A 20274-nucleotide genomic window follows, 5' to 3' on the forward strand; every position below is an offset into this window, starting at 1 on the left:
CTGGGTTTTTTTCTTCCATAATTTTTGCTCAGTTGACACTAAACTTAATACGGCACATCTGCATGTCCTACATTTTTGATTTAACAAAAATTGAGGCTACAGTAAATCAAAACATTGTAAAAATGTACAAATTCTTGCTAAATACATTTCAATGTACAATTAGAAAAGTACATTTTTTGGAGCCATTGCAGATGTTGGGAAAATATTAAAATGTTATCTCAAAAACTTATTTATTTACTTTTAGTTTTTCACCTCTGAACACATAAATCAAATTCCCAACATCTCCATGGTGTCTAGATGCAATATGTCTATTTTAAGATTTTTGTCTTAATAACTGAATTTTTGACAGCCATCTGAAATCTGTCTGTCAAAATTTGAATGCAAAGTGAATATTGTTTTTAAAAGTTTGTTCTGAAAAGACAATCTTCTCTTTTTAACATCCAAGATGAAGCCACAACACTGCAAAGCACGCTGGGAAAGCTACACTCTGGATATTAAAATTGTTAAAAAACTTAATACACCTCAAAGAAATTCTGCAGCGTATTATTTTTAGAATGAATTTTATTCTCTGTATTAAATTTCTGTCTTAACCACCAGTAGTGGTGAATGCAAAGCGTCTATAGTTTAAGCAAAAACAATGGAAAGTCATCATCTGTCTCTTATAAGTTATACTGTAAAAGTATACACTTCATTGTTGACTTAATCCAAAAATCTCCATTATACTATATATATATATATATATATATATATTTTTTATTATTTTTTTTTAATTTTTTTTTTCCTCGTAGTTTTATGATTCAATACAACTGAACATTGCTCACAAAAACATTCAACACCCAGTACCACTAAACTGCATTATTTACAACCTGTGGGGATGGAACACTGATGTATTTTGTGAGCAAACCCTTTGCAGAGTGATATTTGATGCAACATCTTTAACAAACTTGCAAAATACTGTGAAGTAAGAGAATCCTGCTCACTCGTGTGAACAGCTTCTTTCTTTAGCCAGTATTCCAAAGCCTATTCTGTATGCTGCATTAAATACGCCAAAGATGAATTCTGGGAGAATTAAATTGAAACTAAAACAGTCGCAGCTGCTCCTCTATACCAGTTTATCCTGGAAAGATCTGCAGGGTGTTACAATAGAGTCTATCCCAGCTTACTCATGGTATCGAGTACACACCATAGATACATCAACTCTTCAATCAGTGCGAAAACACAGAGATGCTTGGTGCACACGCATTAGCCCACATAGTCAATTTAAATGATGTACAGAACTCACAACATTTATATTTGATAAACGATAGGGTACCCAGAGAAGAACCACAAACTTTAGAGAACTGGAAATCTCAAAAAGACCTGGGGCCTCATTTATAAACGCTGCGTACGTGCTAACGAAAGCGTACGCCACTCATAAGCAACATTTGGGACAAACTTGGCAAAATAACCTCCACAAAATAATGAGAAACTGGGAAACTCTGACCCCAACAGGAGAACAATGACTTTAAAGACAGCTCTGTGAAATGTAAACATTTGTATGAAATAATCGAACATTGCACATTTCACAATACAGTACATTTCATATATGAAGGATATATTTGCAAAAACGAAGGAGGAAAAAATGATACTGACGCCCAGGGAGTGAGTGACGCGCACCTACAAATTCAGTTTTATATTAATAATAATTAAAATGACATGATCATTGCGCAAAACTGCTGATCAATTGGCTGCAACACCTGTAGCTCTTATAAAAAGGCACGCACTCAGAATACGTAAAGACGCACAATGGCTTTTCTGGCACTGCTGGAGGACGTGGCGCACGGGAGACTCCGGAGGGAGCGGATCTTCAAAGACCAGCGACACCTATTGGCAGGACCCCCCTGTGAGGACGCGGTACTGTGGGAGGGCGGTCTACCGCACGTGTGCACCTCAACAATTAATACCTCCACCTCACATTAAGTGAAATTTTTGTTTTATTTTCTCGTTTTCCCCCTCGGTCCACCGTGAATTTTGTGTTAGTGAATATTCATTAGGCATTCACCTGACCTTTTGTAGGCACCATATGGGCGGAGCAAGGTGTTTCCTCATGTGCGACAACTTCCAGGTTGATGTCATTTCTAAATGTAAACAGGCGTGGGACGAGCGTGCACCCTCGTTTATAAGTCTGACAGTTTATTTGCGTATGGACTTCCTGGTTTTTAGCGTGTATACATGAGGCTCCTGAACCTTGTTGCATCAGCTGCAAGACAGGATCAGAACAGAAATTTGTAGTTTATTCACCACGACAGACGTCATAACCTTCACCGCTGTCGGATTATTACGTCACCAAGAGGAAGCGCGTCTGACTGTCAAAACGACGTGATGGCCTTTTCCTAACTCCTTTAGGAAGTCTCCTAACACCTTTCCTTAACCTTGTGACAACATCCACAGGGTTAAGGAAAAGTGAATAGGAAAGGAGATAGGAGGGAACACTGGGACAAGGAGATGTGGTCCAAGGCAGTTTGGTTTACCAGGGCCAAGATGGAGATGTAACCAGGGAACCGAACAAAGAGAGTCAGGCAAGCTGCAACAACAGCCTGGCAAGGAGCAAATGATCTGCAAGGGTTTATATAATGGGTAGATTACTAATGAGGACCAGGTGTGATTCAGGTAAGTGGAACGAGCTGGAGGCAAACTGGCTAAAGAAAGTGGAAATGTACTGGGAGGAAAGGACCATGTGAGCAGAAAACCAGCACCTGCGATGGACTGGTACCCTTTCCAGGGTGTATCCCTGCCTAGCGCCCAGTGAGAGTGGGTCAGAAAATGGATGGATGAATTGAAAACCAGCACTGTGACAATAATCTGTACAAAACACTGAAGCTCATGCTTTAACATGCCTTCTGTTTTTTTTTTGTGTATATAAACAGGGAAATTATACCGTCATTTAACCTTTATTGCCAGATGAGCCCCTTAGGCCTCCTCAGGAGTCAGTAGACAGGTTAGATCAGTGATTGCAGGATGACACTCCCCTGCTGGGGCTCCATTTTCCAGCTAGAGGCTATGCCAGTTCAGCCGATGGTTAGATTTAATGGTGCAGTCATTCAATCTGTAAACTGCCATCAGGGTTTCTGATACATGTACTGACGTTTGACTGATAAATATAGTTATTATCATGTGGCTGACAAAGATTTATGAAATGTTTGTAAGTGAAAAAGTGATTTTTATTAAAGAATCAAATAATCTGTTAATTGTATTATAGTAAAAATTCAACCCAATAATAATAATAATAATAATAATAATAATAGGAAGACAAATTTCAGAGTAAAAAAATTTCAAGCCAGACTGATAAGGTTTTCTACTTGTATTATAATTTAAATCTGTTTTTAGCCTAATTCTAATACATGTACCAAGCGATACTGAGGTTATAAACATGTGCATGTTGACATAATAAGCATACCCTTTGGTTAATGAGCAGTCATGCCAACATGAAAACAACACGCAACACTACCCAGAATCCCCCCTCCTCCCATAACTGTCATGTACTCTGAGGCAAAGGTCCTAAAATGACCTCAAACCAGACTCATCAGTGTCTGTCTGTCACGCGCACACACAAAGCAGCAACAGCACAGTTTTAAAGTGAAGACTTTTCTGTCCACTGCAGTAGAATGCAGATCATTAACCTATTAGTAATAGAATACATCATTAAAATACATTACTCTCTCTTTCTCTCTACCAGCGAAGCATAATGTTACTGCTGCTATTTAGTGTTGCTTTGTGTACAAATAAAAATGCACCTAAAACTGTATACTTTTACAGTGACAATATCCATTTTCAAGCAATCACACTCCTGCCCTATCGCACACACATTGTTTTTATCTTCTTGCAATCCAGTCTTAATGACTCCATTAACCGAGAGGCCATTAGCAGCTTCCACTTAATGACCAGTCAAACAGCCCAAGTGGGAGCGTATTATGAAGAGAGCATGCGTGTCTTAATGTTCATTTCTTGTCCACTTCCTTTAACACACATGCTGACACATTCAGCTCAGCATTCGTTCTTTCCTAGGCCAGCACGCCTCGAGCAAATTAGTCTTGACAAACGACAAAGAGTCATTTTTCTGCGTAAATTCAGAAAAAAAGAAGAAAAGGTGTAGTGCAGGTTACTCGTGCTGGTTGGGAAGGCAGAGTAATGGACTGAAATCTGATCAGTGTTTGAAAAGCTCTGAAATCCAAACATCTTGGGCTCACCCAATAGGCAGTATAGGCAAATACTAAGGGCGCCATGGCCTAAGGGGGGGCCCCAAAAAATTGGGATTAATTTCCCCTTAAATATAATCATATTAAAACTAGTTATTACTATCAAGTCCTAAAATGGAAAAACAAACACAAATTCAAATAAAAAGCAATGCCCAATTAATAAATAAATAATACAAAATACTAGGGCACGTGTACCAATAGGGATACCTTAACACCTTTCAGGAGGTACACAGAAACATTTCAGTTTATTTTATTTAACACCATAGGTTTTTTGTTTTGTTTTTTTTTGTTTTTTTTTACATGCGCATAGACTTTTATCTCATCCATCAATAATTAATTGTGGTACAACTCTTTAAAATACACCAAAAGGTGAAAATTTTAAAACAAGCAAAATATCATAAATAAATTAATTAAAAAAAAGACCTAAATTCAAGGTTAATGTTGGATGAGACGCAGGAAAGAGTTTAAATGAGCCTGCAGACACTAATAATGTATAACAATGTAAAACCTAGCTGTGGTAGGAGAGGTAAGGTTGAGTACATAGTAGTGTAGCTAGTTAATCACACTAGTGGATGCAGTAATAAAAAGCACCACGAGATGTCTCAGCCTGTAAAATGCCTTTTTTGTACATAGTTTGTAAATAGTTGTATACAAGTATTTTGTACAGCTTTTATATATAGTTATTGCGTATTATAGATGTAGCTTATGTAGATTTTTTTTTGTTACAAACAGTGTGGTTATTTAAATTTGACGTTAATTGCTGTATGTATAACATTTTATTGCTATTATTATTTATTCACAGGATTTGGTAAACATATTGATTTTATATTTCATATTTTTTTATTTCTCATTTTTTAAGCATCTATATTTTGTGACATGTGTCATACATTGAAGACAATGGTAAAAACAATTCAATTACATTTATTTTCTTAAGTATATCGCCGTGGACGCACGGTGGCTTAGTGGTTAGCAGAAAGCATGATGTGTCTCATGACTTTAGTTCCTAAGTATCAACTCAACTCAACTGTATTTATAGAGCCCTTTAAGGCAGCCACAGCTGGCACAAAGTGCTGTACACAATAAATACAAACAACAGCAAAACAATAAAATAAACTAAGGAAACAAGAATAAAAACTGATAAATTATTAATTATAAAATACAACAGTGAAAAGAGACAAGCCACAGGACACTAAAACAAGAGCAGAGTTTCATACTGGGTTAAAAGCCAAAGAATAAAAGTGGGTTTTAAGAGCAGTTTTAAAACTGGACAGTGATGGGGTATTTCTTATGTGTAATGGCAGCTCATTCCACAACTTAGGAGCTGCAACAGAGAAAGCTCTGTCCCCTCTGAGCTTCCGTTTGGACCTCGGTACCTCCAGGAGAAGCCGATCAGCTGACGTGAGGGACCGAGCAGGAACGTAGGGGTAGAGGAGCTCAGAGAGGTAAAGTGGAGCGAGACCATTTAAAGACTTAAAAACAAATAAAATAATTTTTAAATGGATTCTAAAATGCACAGGCAGCCAGTGGAGGGAGGCCAGGATGGGGGTTATGTGCTCGCTCCTATGTACTCCAGTCAGGAGGCAAGTGGCTGCATTTTGCACTAACTGGAGACGTGTATATGGATAATGGCCTGATATCATAAAAATATAGTATCAGATTATATTTGTCTGCATCTAAAATCTCCAATAAAAGCACTTTCATACAAGCATGGGCAATAAAACATATTGTGGGTTCCCTGTCCTCAGTTGTCCCCACCATATACAGTATATTTAAAAAAATAATTAGTTTTTATTGGATTCATATGGGCTATCTTTCAGGGTCTTCATTCATTCATAATATTATTTTTAATTATTCAATTCAACTAAAATGTTCTTATGTTCAAGGTTAAAATTGATGTATTGCATTTGGTAATAATAATTTGTTACTGTTACTGACTATTCATCTGTTTTAATAATATCACTTGATCACGCCTTGTATGATTCGTGCTGATATTATATTGGATCGATGTCGGTAATGTATTGGAAGTGAAAAAATTGTTTTGGGACACCCCTCCTGAATATATAACTAAATACAAACTATTTTTTGTTGTTAATGGATTTTTCTGCCTACATTGTACAAGTAGGCAGGGCAAGCTCATACACTCAGTGCTTGCCCTTCATTGGCAGAGGTTGATTTGCATCAGTTAGTGGTTCTACTAAAGCACACAAGCACAAAAAATGAAATTTTCCCTGTGGCCTGGGTGTTTGAGTTCCCCAATTTAAAGCACAACACACAAACATGATAGAGTCTGTAATTTCATTAAATACGTATGTCATCACAATTTTATCAAGAGTATACTGCAGCAACGACACATGAAAAGGATGATCCCAGCCTGCGCTTTGCTTGGCTGAGATTCTTATCCAAGGTCTGAAAACATTTGATGCTCAGCAGACATTCTCAGCATATAAAGTCAGACGGTTCCTTCCAATCGCAAAAACTAATTAGTCAGTCGCTAAGGAAACAGTCCAACATTTTATTTTTGACTGGTAGCGTTAAGTGTGGATCTCAGTGGTGTTGGATTGAAAGAAAACAGGAGCGACTGCATATGCACGCTGAATGGTCTGAGTAAGAATTGGTGCCATTTGTACCTAAAGTGTACAGTAAGTACTGTACACCCCCAGGTTCTATTTCATATCATTTGTTTCTATGTCTCACTATGGGATAAAAGCCTATTCACAGAAGCCCTTTCTCATAAAGCCAACCTGATTAGCTGGTGAAATGTATTCATCAGCTGCAGGTAATCCAGCCCCCTATAAGTAGGGTGGGCGGAGAATACATGGGCATTCAAAAACCTCTTCTCTATCAGGAAGCTTCTTGCTGCGGCAGCTCAACTGCCCACAGACAAACCATACTTTGGATTTCGTCAATGGGTGCTATTGCTGTCTCCTTTCTTGTGAACAGTAGGTCAACCAGTGCTTTTTCCATGCCCCCACTCTTGGAAAATTTGCTGTTTAAAAGCCCCCCACGGCTACTGGACACTCGACGCCACCCTAAGGCTACCGAGTACCGGACCCGGCACCCCAGTCAAGGGCCCAGTCACAACACCGCTCTTGCCACCCCACGCGGTCGCCAGGCGCTAGTTGTTGGCCTCCACTAGCTTAGCGGCTAGCAGCCAAGTGCTAGCGCTAGCGAACTTCTTCTTCCTGCTGCCCCCCAGCACAGCGAGGAAGGATGGAGGGCAATGCCCCACATACCGGAGGAGCTGAGGGCTCGGGAGCTCGCCTCTGTAGATGTGGGAAGAAGATTTGGGAGCGTGACACGCACCAGGTCTGCTCAAGGTGCCTCGGGCTGGAACATACCAAGTGGGCCCTGGACGCCCCCGGGTCCTGCCCCTACTGCGTGGCCTTCACCATGAAGAGCCTCCACAGGCGACTGACACGACAGGGCCGCCTGGCGGAGGAGAAACCCCTCCCTGGAGACGAGCACCTGCGTAGGGCCCAGCTGGGGTTCCCAGTCTGACATCGCCTTTGTCCCTCCGCCCGGGGAGGACATTCTTGATTTGAACTGCGGGTACGACGATTACGTGACCTCGGACTTCCTTGGCTGCCCTCACAGCAGCCTCCGTGTATTAGGCTGATCCAACGGCTTGTTTGGGCTGTGCTGCTGCTGCAGATAGGTTGATGGGCGAGTGTGTATGTTGAGAGGGAGAGAGTAGCTGTAGGATAGATCGCTACAGTAGAATCCTTTTAACAGTGTGTGTGTGTGTGTGTCCGTCTCTCTACAGGGCCGAGTGACAGCGGAGAGGACTGATCGCTTCTTTTCTTAACAGCGCCGCTTTTACATTTTAAATGATCAACTTACGGAGTTACAAAAAGGATGAGTTCACTCAGAATATAGGCTCATTCAAGAAGTTAAAGCTGCAATTCGTAGAATCCTCTCTCTGCTCCATATTTAAACCGAAACTGAAAGTGAACATCCCTTATTGGTATATTTTCCGAACACTCATAGCGACCTTTTTTGTGTGTGTGTGTGTGTGTGGGAGGGTGGGGGGACGGTATTGAAACTGATAACGTTGCTATTTTATGACACCGCGGTATACGATATTACCGCCCAAGCTTACTTCATACATAATCATAAATGTTGTCGGCAGAAAAAAACAAAATGAACATTTTAAGACTGGACATGCATAAGCAGCCTGTTTCAGAGAGCTGGCTCTTTTGGTCCGGCTCTCAGTGGAGAATCGGCTCACATGCTCTTTCCATACGGAGTGTTGTATCGCACCTGCCACCTGCCTGGTTTAACATAATAGTACAATCCATCTTTGTTCTCGCCCATGGCTGCCCTCAAAACATGTTCATCAAATTCTGCCCCTGGAATAGCAACGTTCACTTAAAGGCATCGGCACTTTGAGCTGTCTCATTTGGAAACAGCAGATTTCCTGTTCAAGGGCCTGCATTAAAGTCAGTACCATCATTAGCATCTGTTTTCAAATGATAGGCCTATGTAAGGACCTTGTGCATGTGTGAATCATTATGCTGTGAGTGCCAACTGTGGCAGATGTGTCTGGGGTTGACTTCGGCTATACACTATTTATATTTATACTGTTCTCCTTAATGCATCAATTTGCTTGGTGATTTTTGCATTATTTTCTTCAATGTCAGACAAAACTAGATGGACACTGCACCTAATGCTCATGCTAAGATGCAGTTAAGTTAAAGCTACTACCCACAATAATTTTATATAGATAAAATCACAGTGTATGCCTCATAAATTGCATCCCCTCTTCTCTGGGTTGTGGATGAAGTCCTGTCCCAAGTGGAGGAGTTGAAGGACCTTGGGGTCTTGTTCACGACTGATGGAAGGATGAAATGAGAGATCGACAGGCGGATTAGTGCGCCATCTGCAGTGATACAGAGTCGGCACCGATCCGGCATGATAGAAGAGGGAGTTGAGCCGAAAGTTGAAGCTCTCGATTTATTGATCAATCTTCGTTCCTACCCTCGCCTATAGTCATGACCTTTGGGACATGACCAAAAAACAAGATTGCAGGTACAAGCAGCCAAAATGAGTTTCCTCCGTAGGGTGGCTGGGTTCTCGATTAGAGATAAGGTGAGAAGCTAAGTCAGATGAGGATGCTCGGGCACCTAATTAGGATGTCCCCTAGACGCCCCCCTAGTCGGGTGTTCAGGGCACGTCCCTAGCCGGAAGGAGAACCCGAAGGAGACCCAGAACACGCTTAAGAGACTATGTCTCTCAGCTGGCCTGGGAATGCCTCGGGATCCCCCGGTTAGAGCTGGAAGAAGTAGCCGGGGAGAATAAAGTCTAGGCTTCCCTGCTAAAGATGCTTCCCCGACAACCCAACTACGGACTAACGGGAGAAGATGGATTGACGGATGTAAACACTTCATTTGTTGACATTTTCACGCATTACATCGTGGAATGTGAAGTTGCGGAGACGGGTGCATAAAAGTTTTTTTTTTTTTTTTGTTCTGATGTCACTGGAATGACCAGAAACAAACTACAACAAAAACGGTGTCAAGTGTAGTAAATACACTTCTATGCATCCGTTTACCAGACTCCATATCCACATCCCACAATGCAATGCGTTTTTTGTCTTTGGAGTAAACTATGTTCAATTAATTTTTCTATGAGGCATAAACTATGATTTCATCTCATTAAAAATTATAATGGTAGCAGCATTAATAAATATACAGTATGTAATTGCATTTATTGTTTACAGTTGGTAAAACAGCAGCTTTGTTTGTGCCAAAATTGTAAGTCGCACAACATTAGGAAAACTAATCCTGAAGGACAACGAAAACCGCACCAGAAAAATGTGAACCAGCAATTACAAAATATAGCTTGGAGGGATGATGGCATCACTGATCTGAAAGGACCTGACTGGAGCAATTCTGCTACAATTCAGACCAAGTGGAGGGTAATGACTGGAGTGCACTGCTCAGACGCAGTGTGCTACAGCTGTGAGAAGCACTCTAAAGGAAGCTGAACAACCGAAATGCACACGTAAGAGATTTTGAGTTACATCTTCCTTATACCACTTTTTATTTTTTTCCATGTCTTGTCTCAATAAGCAGAGTCTATGTAATCTAGCATGCATGCTTTCTGACTGAAGTTGTACTGATTGGTCTTAGTGAGTCACTCGGTTATTTTGTGACCATGAAGAGCAGCTGGAGAGGGCCTGGGGTCAAAGTTCACTTTACGTCAGTGAAGCAAACGCACATGACGAGAACATGAAACTGCGACTCAAATTTACTTTAAAGCTACATGCTTTTGCTGTGTGTCATAATTCATTGATTTCATTATGTACTCCATCTCTGTTCTTTTTTGAAAGTTACTCTAATAACAAATCACAACATGCTAAATGTGTCTTTTGTTCTTCCTACCCCAGGGAAATCTTTAGCTCTGCAGGAAAATGTTTCCCCTACTGAGAGGAGAGTGAAAATACTCTTCATCTCATAGGATGGGGCAGAGCTCGGCACAGCCCTAATACCTACTCTCTTCTCTGGGACTCATGGAGCCATTGGTTTCAGACAGCTGTACTTTACCGTGCAGGGTCAGACAGTGCTTGGCTGTTGTTCTTCTGTGCCGTCGGGGCCATAAACCATTTATCAACTACAAGAAGAGCATGTATCGATGTGCAACATGGCTTGCTTGGGTCTTACGCTTTTATTACACTTCAAAGACCAAGGTCAACTTGGCTTGCAACCGTGTCAAAGCTGTCAAGCATAGAAACATAAAACAAATAGCCCACATTGAGGATGCACTGCAAAACAACAAGAAAAAGAGGCAGTTGTCTTGTAGCGAGGATTTGGGGTTTTATGTTTACACATTTAACGTGAGGAAATAAATGTGCAAGTTTTCCTGCTCACTGGTTTTTAGAGGCCGTTGGAGCTGACGCTGTAAGATCGACAAATGCAAAGAAGATAGAGTGTCGGGAGGCTAAAGACTCACTCAGACATTTATACATTGAAGATTTAGTTGAGGACCTAATTGATAAGGGGTTTTTTTCAGGACTGGCTAAGGAAATCTAGAACTAATGTTGAGTAATTAGTACCTTCTCTTTGCCTTGCTGAAGCTTTCTTCCTAATTTGAGGTTTTAGTCTAATCAGCTTGTAGAAAGTTGATTTGTGTTAAATATTAATGGTTCTCTACCAGGTTCTTTTTTCTCTTTTTATTTCTTAAGCAAACTGGAGCTTAAAGGATGTCTTGCTAGCTTTCCAACATTGTGAACTGCCCCTTTAAAAATATGTGACAAAGTTTTCTTCCTGGTATGATGTTATGTCTCCTAACCTTTGCCTATTCTTACTCATGTTGAACTGTTGAATTTTTAATGGGTGGGATAAAACTAACACAGGTAAATAACCATTTTCTCTTATATGCTAACTGCAATACTCAGTGATTAGTGTCAATGCCTCAAAGTTATTTATTTGAAGTTGTTAAGTGTGTGACATTGATTGTTTCTGTGTGTCAGTCTTAGTGTTGGCATCCTGTTTGGGGTCTACCTTGCCCTGAGTCAGCCGGGATTACCTCCTACAACCACTGTGACCTGGTACAGGACAAACTGGTGTAGAAGATGAACGAATGTCTAATAACTTGTCACACAAAATGTGAAACCAGCCAGAGAGGAGGCATGTCATGAGGGCAGATCCACTGTGACAGAGTGATTTACTGGGTACTGTCATGCTTTTGATGCCATCATGCTCCCCTGCTTTTCTCTGGCTTTTCTGACAGTGACAAAGAGGATGGGCAGCAGTGTGTTATCAGTGGGCAGTTTCAGTAATCATATTATTTAGTAAACTTCATTCAGAGAGGTTGACCAACGCCTCTGTATACTTTGCTAAGCCCATCAGAGACTTTCAAAGGAGCCGAGGTCTTTTCCTGCTTCACAGCCCTTTTCACCTACAGTATATCTCACCTTCTCTTTTCTATTCCACATTCTTTTATACGCTCTGTCTCTTCCCGTTCTTCTATTTCAAATTGTTTTTTACTTTACTGCTCCCATTCTTTCCCATCATTTTCCCACCCTCCCAGTCTCTACGTCAGTGCGCTTTGAGCTGGGAGTTTGTGTAATGGCGTTATTCACAGTTCATTGGTCTGTTTGAAGGGACTATCTTGACTGAGCGTCTCGTGGTGCAGGTCTTGGTGACTGTGGGAGTGTATAAAAAGGTACATGTGTCCATGGAGATGAATGGGCTCAGTTACATGCTGGACTTAACAGGGACTAGGTCTGAATTTATGGTAAAATCCAAGCACCACTGTGAGAACATGTGGGGAGTTACACTCCCAATCAGATATTAGAGTCATCTCGCTCACTATCTCTCCCTGTCTCACTTTCCATCTCACTCTAATGAATCTAAATATACTGATATGGATGAAAAAGTGCTTAGATAAGATATATTTCCTGCAATTAATTAGTGCAAATTAACCTCAGGACCTAAATTAATCCGTTTATTTAGGAACACACAAAGAAAAAACTCGTTCGCCCATTCTGACGCCACTTTGAAGCTCTTGTAAGCTTGGCAGTAAGATCAAAATCGCCTTCTTTGGCAGATACACACAAACACACACAATCTGCCCGAAGCAAAGGACACAGAAAAGCATTGCAGATGCGAAGACGCCATAAAAACCAACACTGCAGAAAGCCGGACCACTTCTGTTTTTCTGCATACTTAACACTAAACACATGCTAATGACATGCAGCTCACATGTAAAGATTTATGTACAGTACATATAAAGAGAGGGAGTCCTACTTACAGAATGAATCAGACGGTATCAGAGGCGCCGTGCCATATCATCACTCTATCCATGAGTCAACATAGGCATTGAGATCGGAGACCACCGAGTTCCAGCACGTCAGCCAATGGAGGAGAGTCACAGGAGTTCACTGGGAGTGAGGGTACAGAAAAGGCATCCCGGATAACACCAGTGTTTGTATTCACAAAGAGAAAAAAAAAAGATCTTTCAAAGAGGAATAAAAATCCACTGCTGATGACACAATGATTCAGTTCTGTGTTCAACAGAATAAAGGATTGATTTGGTGTTACTCAAAGAGAAGGAGAACAGTCCATCCTGATTGATGAAGACAGAAAGGTGTGGAAAATGAGTCAATCAGAGGCTCCACTCCTTCCTGAGTGTCTTTTATGCTTTGCTGTGTCTGACACAGTCTTGGTTGAGCTGGGGTTGTAGAAGGCCCACAAACAGCAGAACGTCAGCAACAGAAAATCACCCACAGCGCCAGACGACGGAAGAGTATAGAGGAGTAAATGACAAGCAGATGAAGGGGTGGATTTCCGACACCTGCTCTCTCCCTCTGTTTTCTCCCTCGTCTCTTCCTCTCTCCAACCTGTTCCCTTTCTAGTAACAGCCTACCCTCTCCTGGCCTGTTTTTTCTGTTAGTGCACAGGCTCACTCGCCACCGTACAGACTGTTATAGATGCAAATGAAGTGAGAATCTTCACAAGCCACGACTACAGTGTAGCTCTTCTTCTTTCTCTCATGTGTGTTTCCCTTCGCTCACATGCTGCACGGAATGACAATGAACCCCACTGTCGACTGTGGAGGCTACGGCTGTGTGCCTGACAGTTTGGATGTACACTTCACTCCCCGTCTTCTCCTCCGTCTATCTAACTTACCTGCTTCTGTCGTTCAGAACAGCTGTCTGTTCACCAGGCCATCTTCAAGCTTGTTATTCATCTTGAATGACCAGTTACAGTTCCAGGCAGAACATAATCATGGTCTCTTGTTTAGGTCTCCCCATGGTGTAAATCTACAACCCTCCCAAGCTTATCACAATACCTAGCCACCAATACGACATATACAAATTAAAATAAGACCCTAAGTCTCCAAAAGGATTTTAGACAATCCCAGATAACCTGTATATTTTTCTTCCTATCTTTGGTTTCTGTCTCCTTCTTTCTATACTGCTTTCCTTTTTTTACACCTTCTCCTCTCCTCAATACTAGTCTCCTAACTTGTTATCTATTCTGTCCCTTCTCTCTCACTGTCACTAAGAGAGGATGATGAAGAATGGTGCTGCTTCGTAATGTATTTCTGAGAGACTTGAGAGAAAGCTGATGACAAGAAAGAAGGAAAAACTGCAATGAAGAGTGAGGTTTCTTGAAAATAGTTCCTCTTAAAAAAATGTCTCCTCCACAAAAAAAAAAAAAAAAAAAAAAAATCAGAAGAGAGTGCCTCTCAAGGGGGGATTTTCAATTACTTGCTCTTGCCCACAAGCTGATCTGGAAGAGGCGGCCTAGCTCCAAGGTGTGCACCAAAGTGTTATAATCTCAATATATGGATATCCAGCCGATAAGTCTGGACGTGCCCAAAAGCTCTGTACCCTCGATCAAGCATCACAGGACACTATTTCATTTTAGATGAAGTCCAAAAAGCTCAACCGTGCACTTAAAACGCTGGTTTGGTTTGTGAGACGTCGACTCCTTTGAAGCCTGTCGCTCTCTGCTTATCTAAGGGCTCCTGATATCACAGCTCTGCCTTGTCCCACTTCAACTATCCAGACTCATTTCTTGTCGGGACGGTTCGGTCTGATGGATGGAGTCAGTTAGGGCAGTTAGGTGTGGAAAGGGTGTCGCTGGAGGGCGGATGTGAGCTTTCATGCTGCCCATTTGCTGTCCACTTCTGCACAGTTTCAGATCTGAGAGGAGAGGAAGAGGAAAGGTTAGGTAGGAAAGAAGGGCCATGAAAGGTTAGCACGGTGACATTTGTGTCACTCTGCCTTATCACGTATGTCATTCTCGTCCTCGTCACACTCCACCCGGCCTGTCGTCCTGCTGTCTATTCCGTCCTTGTCACTCTGTCTCTGACTTTGCTGCTTGTTTGCTTCTTCCTCTTCTCCATTCACTCTAACATTTGATCCTTTTAATCTCTCTCAACTTGCTTATCTTTAAGAACTTACTCAATTTCTACCATCCGACTAAACATTTACACCCTACCTGGTTTCATCCTACCATTTTACTTCTACATTTTACATCTTTTTTCCCCACTCTAACTTAGTTGTCCATCCAGGTTCCTAGAGTGGGGTAAGGGTACCCCCAGGGGTACACAAATTGTCATGAGGGTAGATGAATAAAAAGTTAAAATTGAAACCTAGAATATAAGTCGACCAGCAGTCAGGAGCCTCCATGCATTGCCATAAGACTACCCATGGTTACAGATTATTATTCTTTTTTTTAATTCTTATATTTTGTTCCTCAACAAGACAGGTAACATTCACAGACACATTGTACCTTAGGGCTACATTTTATCTGATATTACATCAGTGGTTCTTAACTTTTTTGGGTCGTGACCCCATTTTAATATCACAAATTTTTGACGTCGCCAGAGGGGTTTTTTTTTTTCTTTCCAGTATTATCTTTTCATAATGTTTGTTATTGCCAGGATTAGTGCAGGATGTAACAGCTCAGATATTTCGAAACTGCATTTTATTTCAACTAGATTTAAATTTGAGAAAGTGAAAGGATAGAATACAGTTGTTTAAGATTGTTTTGTGTGTGGTTATAATATGATTAAGAACAATATTATTAACAGTATTTTAAAAATACATTTTTAATCAGTGTTTTTTTTTAGTTATTATAAATGATTAGACATTTCAAAGGGACCCCATTTGAATTCCGGGTGAGCTCACATGGGGTCACGACCACAAGGTTGAAAAACACTGCATTACATTATGTTTTAAAAGTGTGCAGCAGTAGGGGGTACATGGCGTCAGGATAAATGTATTCAGGGGTATGGGGCTGTGGAAAGTTTGGGAACCACTGCTTCAGACAGTACACAGGATTGCCTATGATTAGTGAAAGACAGCAGACCCGTCAGTGGACACTTCAAATCAGAGGGAGAGTCAATATTCAGTGTTTTCAGAATTGAAACAAACCATTTCCTTTAACCATTAAATGTATACCGCGTTGTACTATGCAAGTAGTTTACACAGATCCCTTTGTTTATTGTTCCTTTGTTGGGATGCTATCTAAAGTGATAATTGTGACAGATGTAAAACACAATAAAACAAATGTTTTTGATGGCCCACTATGATTGAAAATAATTACTAAGAAATGAGGCTGTGGGGATGTGATAACTGTGTAAATTACATTTGCTTCAGTGTGATCTTCAGTTTATGCGAGTGCAACTGACGAATCACAAATGGCCTGGAGTTAATTATGGTATGTAGTTGAATGAAACTATATGAGGTGCCTTGGATTTAAATTAGTTTCATGGTATGTTTCTTTCATTTGCCTGAAGCATAAAATTGCTCATCAAGTTCTCCTCTGTGGTTACAAAAGTACATGCTTGTTTTTCAACAGGCAGATGTTCTCATAGGGCAACTTTAACATCTGTGTACATATAGATCATATAACACTCCCCAGCCTATGCACTACAACAAAAAAAAATTAAAGGTAAAACAGCTGATTTCTTTTGATAGGATAGGATACAACACTTAACCAGGTTCTTTGTGAACAGTTTTAATCAAAATGGTCCCAGAGCAACAAGAGTCTTTAATTCCCAACGTTTAAAAACCTTTTTACACAAAGACTTGAAACTGTTTTATTAATTAACTTTGTGTTTCGTTTCTGATGACATGACCTTAAATGTTTAGAAATTACTAAATATACATAAAAAAAAAAAAAAAAACATACAAAAAAGTCCATTAAATGTTATTTCACAAAACAATTTCACTGATGTCATCGCTATAAACCAGCGTATGCGGTCTCCCAGATATAACAGCCAACTTTCTGTTAGGGATATTGTTCAAAGTTGGTCACATGGTTGTAATTTGATTGTATTTGTTGTCCAGACAAGAACAGATAAAACAATAATAAATATGTTTGGGTATCACTTCAGTGCCATCAAACCGAAGCCATAGAACAGTCATCGTCACATCGACCAACAAAGAGAGAGTGAAACAAACTCTCTAAAAGATATATACGATAGAAACATGTAGGATGTTTTGGAATATCTCAAATGCATCTAAACTAAAATGTCTGATTAAAATGATTAACGGACTACTCACACTTGTGTTTTTAACTGTCATATGAACCTGGTTAATGTGAAGACAATGTAGCGCATAACAAAATCTACAAGCTGTTGGTCGTGATGGGAAGCCAAAGTTTTCCAGTCCTTCAGTTACATTCCAGTTCAAAAATCCTTATGGCTTCAACTCACGACACAGTCTACCCACTGGTTCAGCAAAGAGCCTCTCATTTCCAAACCAAAACCTGACTTTAGAACGACTTAAAGAACTTTGTTTTCATTTCCTCATAGATCTATTCACCCTAAGTCAACTGCATAACAATAGTGCTAAAAATAGCACCACAAAGCAAAATTCTACTCAACAGGTAGCAGAGTTTTCGTTTCTATGCAACAGTTGGTGCCTGTTGAGTATCAAAATGTAATTTGCGCATTCTGATGAGAAACCCTGTTGCTCGCCGTAGGTTAGGGACGTCTCCTGAGCCTGAAAGGTGTCAACAAACATGTGCTTTTTAACAGAGAATGGTGAATGTGAGCTGTACAGTCCCAGTTTGAAGTTGTTTACCAGCAAAAATCATTACATGGCTTTAGTGGATTCATCCATTTTTAGAGCAGTGAGGTGAGGGTCCATATACAATGTGCCTGCACTGTGACTCTAATATTCTCCATGGACCCTTTTTTATATGGCACCATGGATGCTTTGGCTCCCTATTAGGTTAAGTAGGCGTGCGTGTGTGTGTGTGTGTGTGTGTGTGTGTGTGTGTGTGTGTGTGTGTGTGTGTGTGTGTGTGTGTATACATGTGACAAGAATGCATTCTGGAACTAATAAATGTGCATTGAGAAATGCATTAAAGCTCAATTCCAGTGAAATTATTAAAAAAAAAAAACTCTGAAAAGCATAGATTTTATTTTGTGAAACCATGTTTTGTGGTCAATATAAGGTAGTGTAGGGGTTAGTGTCGAACTCTTTGTTATGAATGTCGATGCAGGACTGATGAGATCTAGTCAATAAGAGGGTTCAGGTTTAATTCCCTGTCTGCTTTGGGTTTTTCTTCTGACTACTAATATTTTTTGCAGGTAATGAGTAATGCAAGGAAACGCCATTGTTGGGTTTTTAACTTCTTGTTGGGTTTGCGTGAGCGCAAGTGTCATTTCTGTAGTGAACTGGTGCCACGACCATGGTGCACCTTGCAGGGAGCTTTCTATTAATGAGCTCAGTCATTATTTAGCAGGCGTGAAAAAGAGTTGCAATGAGCATCAATTAAAAATCAGCAGGGAATCAATCTAAATCACTGATGATAAATCCGAATGTGTGCGGGCATTCACAACCCTTGATGGCACTATTGGCACACTGAGCTGTCAGAGGTGTGAAAAAACATAGGTGAGTGTGAGTTGGTGTGCAGACGGTATGTGTGTGTGTACGCGGAACACACACCTCTGTCCTCGCTGCATTGTGCAACAAACACGCACGCTTACAAATATGGCTAACACAGACACAGAAATAGGCACCTCTCAGTCAAAATACGCACTCCTGCACACATCAATTCCTGTTCACTGTGAGTGTTGGCAAGTCAAAACGACTTTGGTGTCTGAATTTAAACAGAATGTAGATAGAAGCTTGAGGAGAGGGAGGGAGGTGAGGAGGGGGAGGGGAGAGAGGCAAAGAGGAGAGGAGAGAGGGAGGCAAAGAGGGAATGCAGAGAGTGGGGGGAGAGGGAGGGAGGGGGGGATGCAACAAAATGAAGCGGGCCATTCAGATTTCATCTAAATTCATCAAACTGAGGTACAGGCCTGTTTATGTTCCAGTTAAATGAGTCAGGGGGCCGGAGTCCACGACAGGGAGGATGGAAAGAAAAGGATGAGGAGGAAACAGGTGGGGCAGTGGTGGGAAGCCGGGTGAGAGGAGAGGGTGAGCCAGAAAATCAAAATGTATAAGCAAAACAAAAAGACAGCAGGACAAGCATCAGGAGAAAAAAAAGAAAAGATGACAGAGAATATAGAAAGGTGGAAAGAATAGATGCTTGGAGGAATGGACACTCACCCATTTCAGTGGGCTCTCCACCAGCAAGCACAATCCCCGCTCTGTGAGCCCATCCTGGGGAAAGGCGCAGCGAGATCCTGGAGCTCCCTCCGCTGAATACCAATGGAGCTGCTATTATCAGCTCCCTCACACACACACACACACACACACACACACTCACACACACACCGGCACTGAAGGAAAAAAAAAAGAGGCACAAACGCACAGAGTCAAGTCTGGGGTAGTTGTGTTGCATCGGGGGAGAGGAGAGGAGGCAGTTCAGTGATGCACACAGCATAACAACACAAAAGTACAACAACTGCTTCTGTTTGCACATCCTCTAATCCTGTCATCCTTTCTCGCTGTTTCTTTTTTCTTTCTTCACGAAAATAGCTCCAGAGGCAGCAGATAGGCATCAGTGCACCACACACACACACACACACACACACACAGCCTATGCAATACTTACTGAGCTTACACACAGAATCCTGGTGAATCCCTGTCCCAGTGGATTGGCTTTATTCCGGTTTTATCTCCTTGTGGTGTCCAAAGGTGACGAGAGGAATGAGTTATCAGTGATTATTCCTTTTGGCTCCTTGTCGTTTTGTCCCTCTGATGCAGAGATTAAAAGTGATGGAGGCAGACTCCTGATCCTCTCTCCCCACAAAGACGTGTAAATCCAGCTCTCCCGTTCTCATTTGTTGATTCAGGTCCAGCGTGTCTGCTTGTGGACTCTGCTGTGATACGGCGACAGGCAAACTGCATCCACTTAGTCACCCCCCTCCTCCTCCTCTCCCCTGGCTCAATAGTACGCCCGCACCTCCTTGGTTTCTCCAATCTAATCAGTGCAACCTCTCTCTCCTGCTCTGTCTCCCTGCACCCTGTCACTGCACTCTCCCTCATTCCAAACACCAACTTCTCTCTCTCTCTCTCGCCCTCCCTCCCTCTCTCATAGGTACATTTTCTCAAAGATTAATATCAACTCAACATCATTATAACCTTTTTTTGCTATTTTTTTCCTCCCGTCCTAAGCATTTA

General features: G+C 41.2%; 1 protein-coding gene across 3 annotated transcripts in view; it reads right to left on the reverse strand.

Moving 5' to 3' along the window:
• Positions 1–20072, reverse strand: part of grik5 (glutamate receptor, ionotropic, kainate 5) — a 137938-nt gene extending 117866 nt beyond the window's left edge. For all 3 annotated transcript variants that reach the window (XM_028469894.1, XM_028469893.1, XM_028469892.1), the window contains exons 1-3: positions 19706–20072; positions 19258–19430; positions 12990–14889 (exon numbers count right to left, since the gene is read on the reverse strand). The gene's annotated coding sequence lies outside the window, so the exon portion shown is untranslated. The remainder of the gene's footprint in view (positions 1–12989; positions 14890–19257; positions 19431–19705) is intronic.
• Between the last annotated feature and the right edge of the window lie 202 nt (positions 20073–20274).

The sequence above is a fragment of the Gouania willdenowi genome, chromosome 16 (assembly GCF_900634775.1).
Source record: "Gouania willdenowi chromosome 16, fGouWil2.1, whole genome shotgun sequence".
Classification (NCBI taxonomy): domain Eukaryota; kingdom Metazoa; phylum Chordata; class Actinopteri; order Blenniiformes; family Gobiesocidae; genus Gouania; species Gouania willdenowi.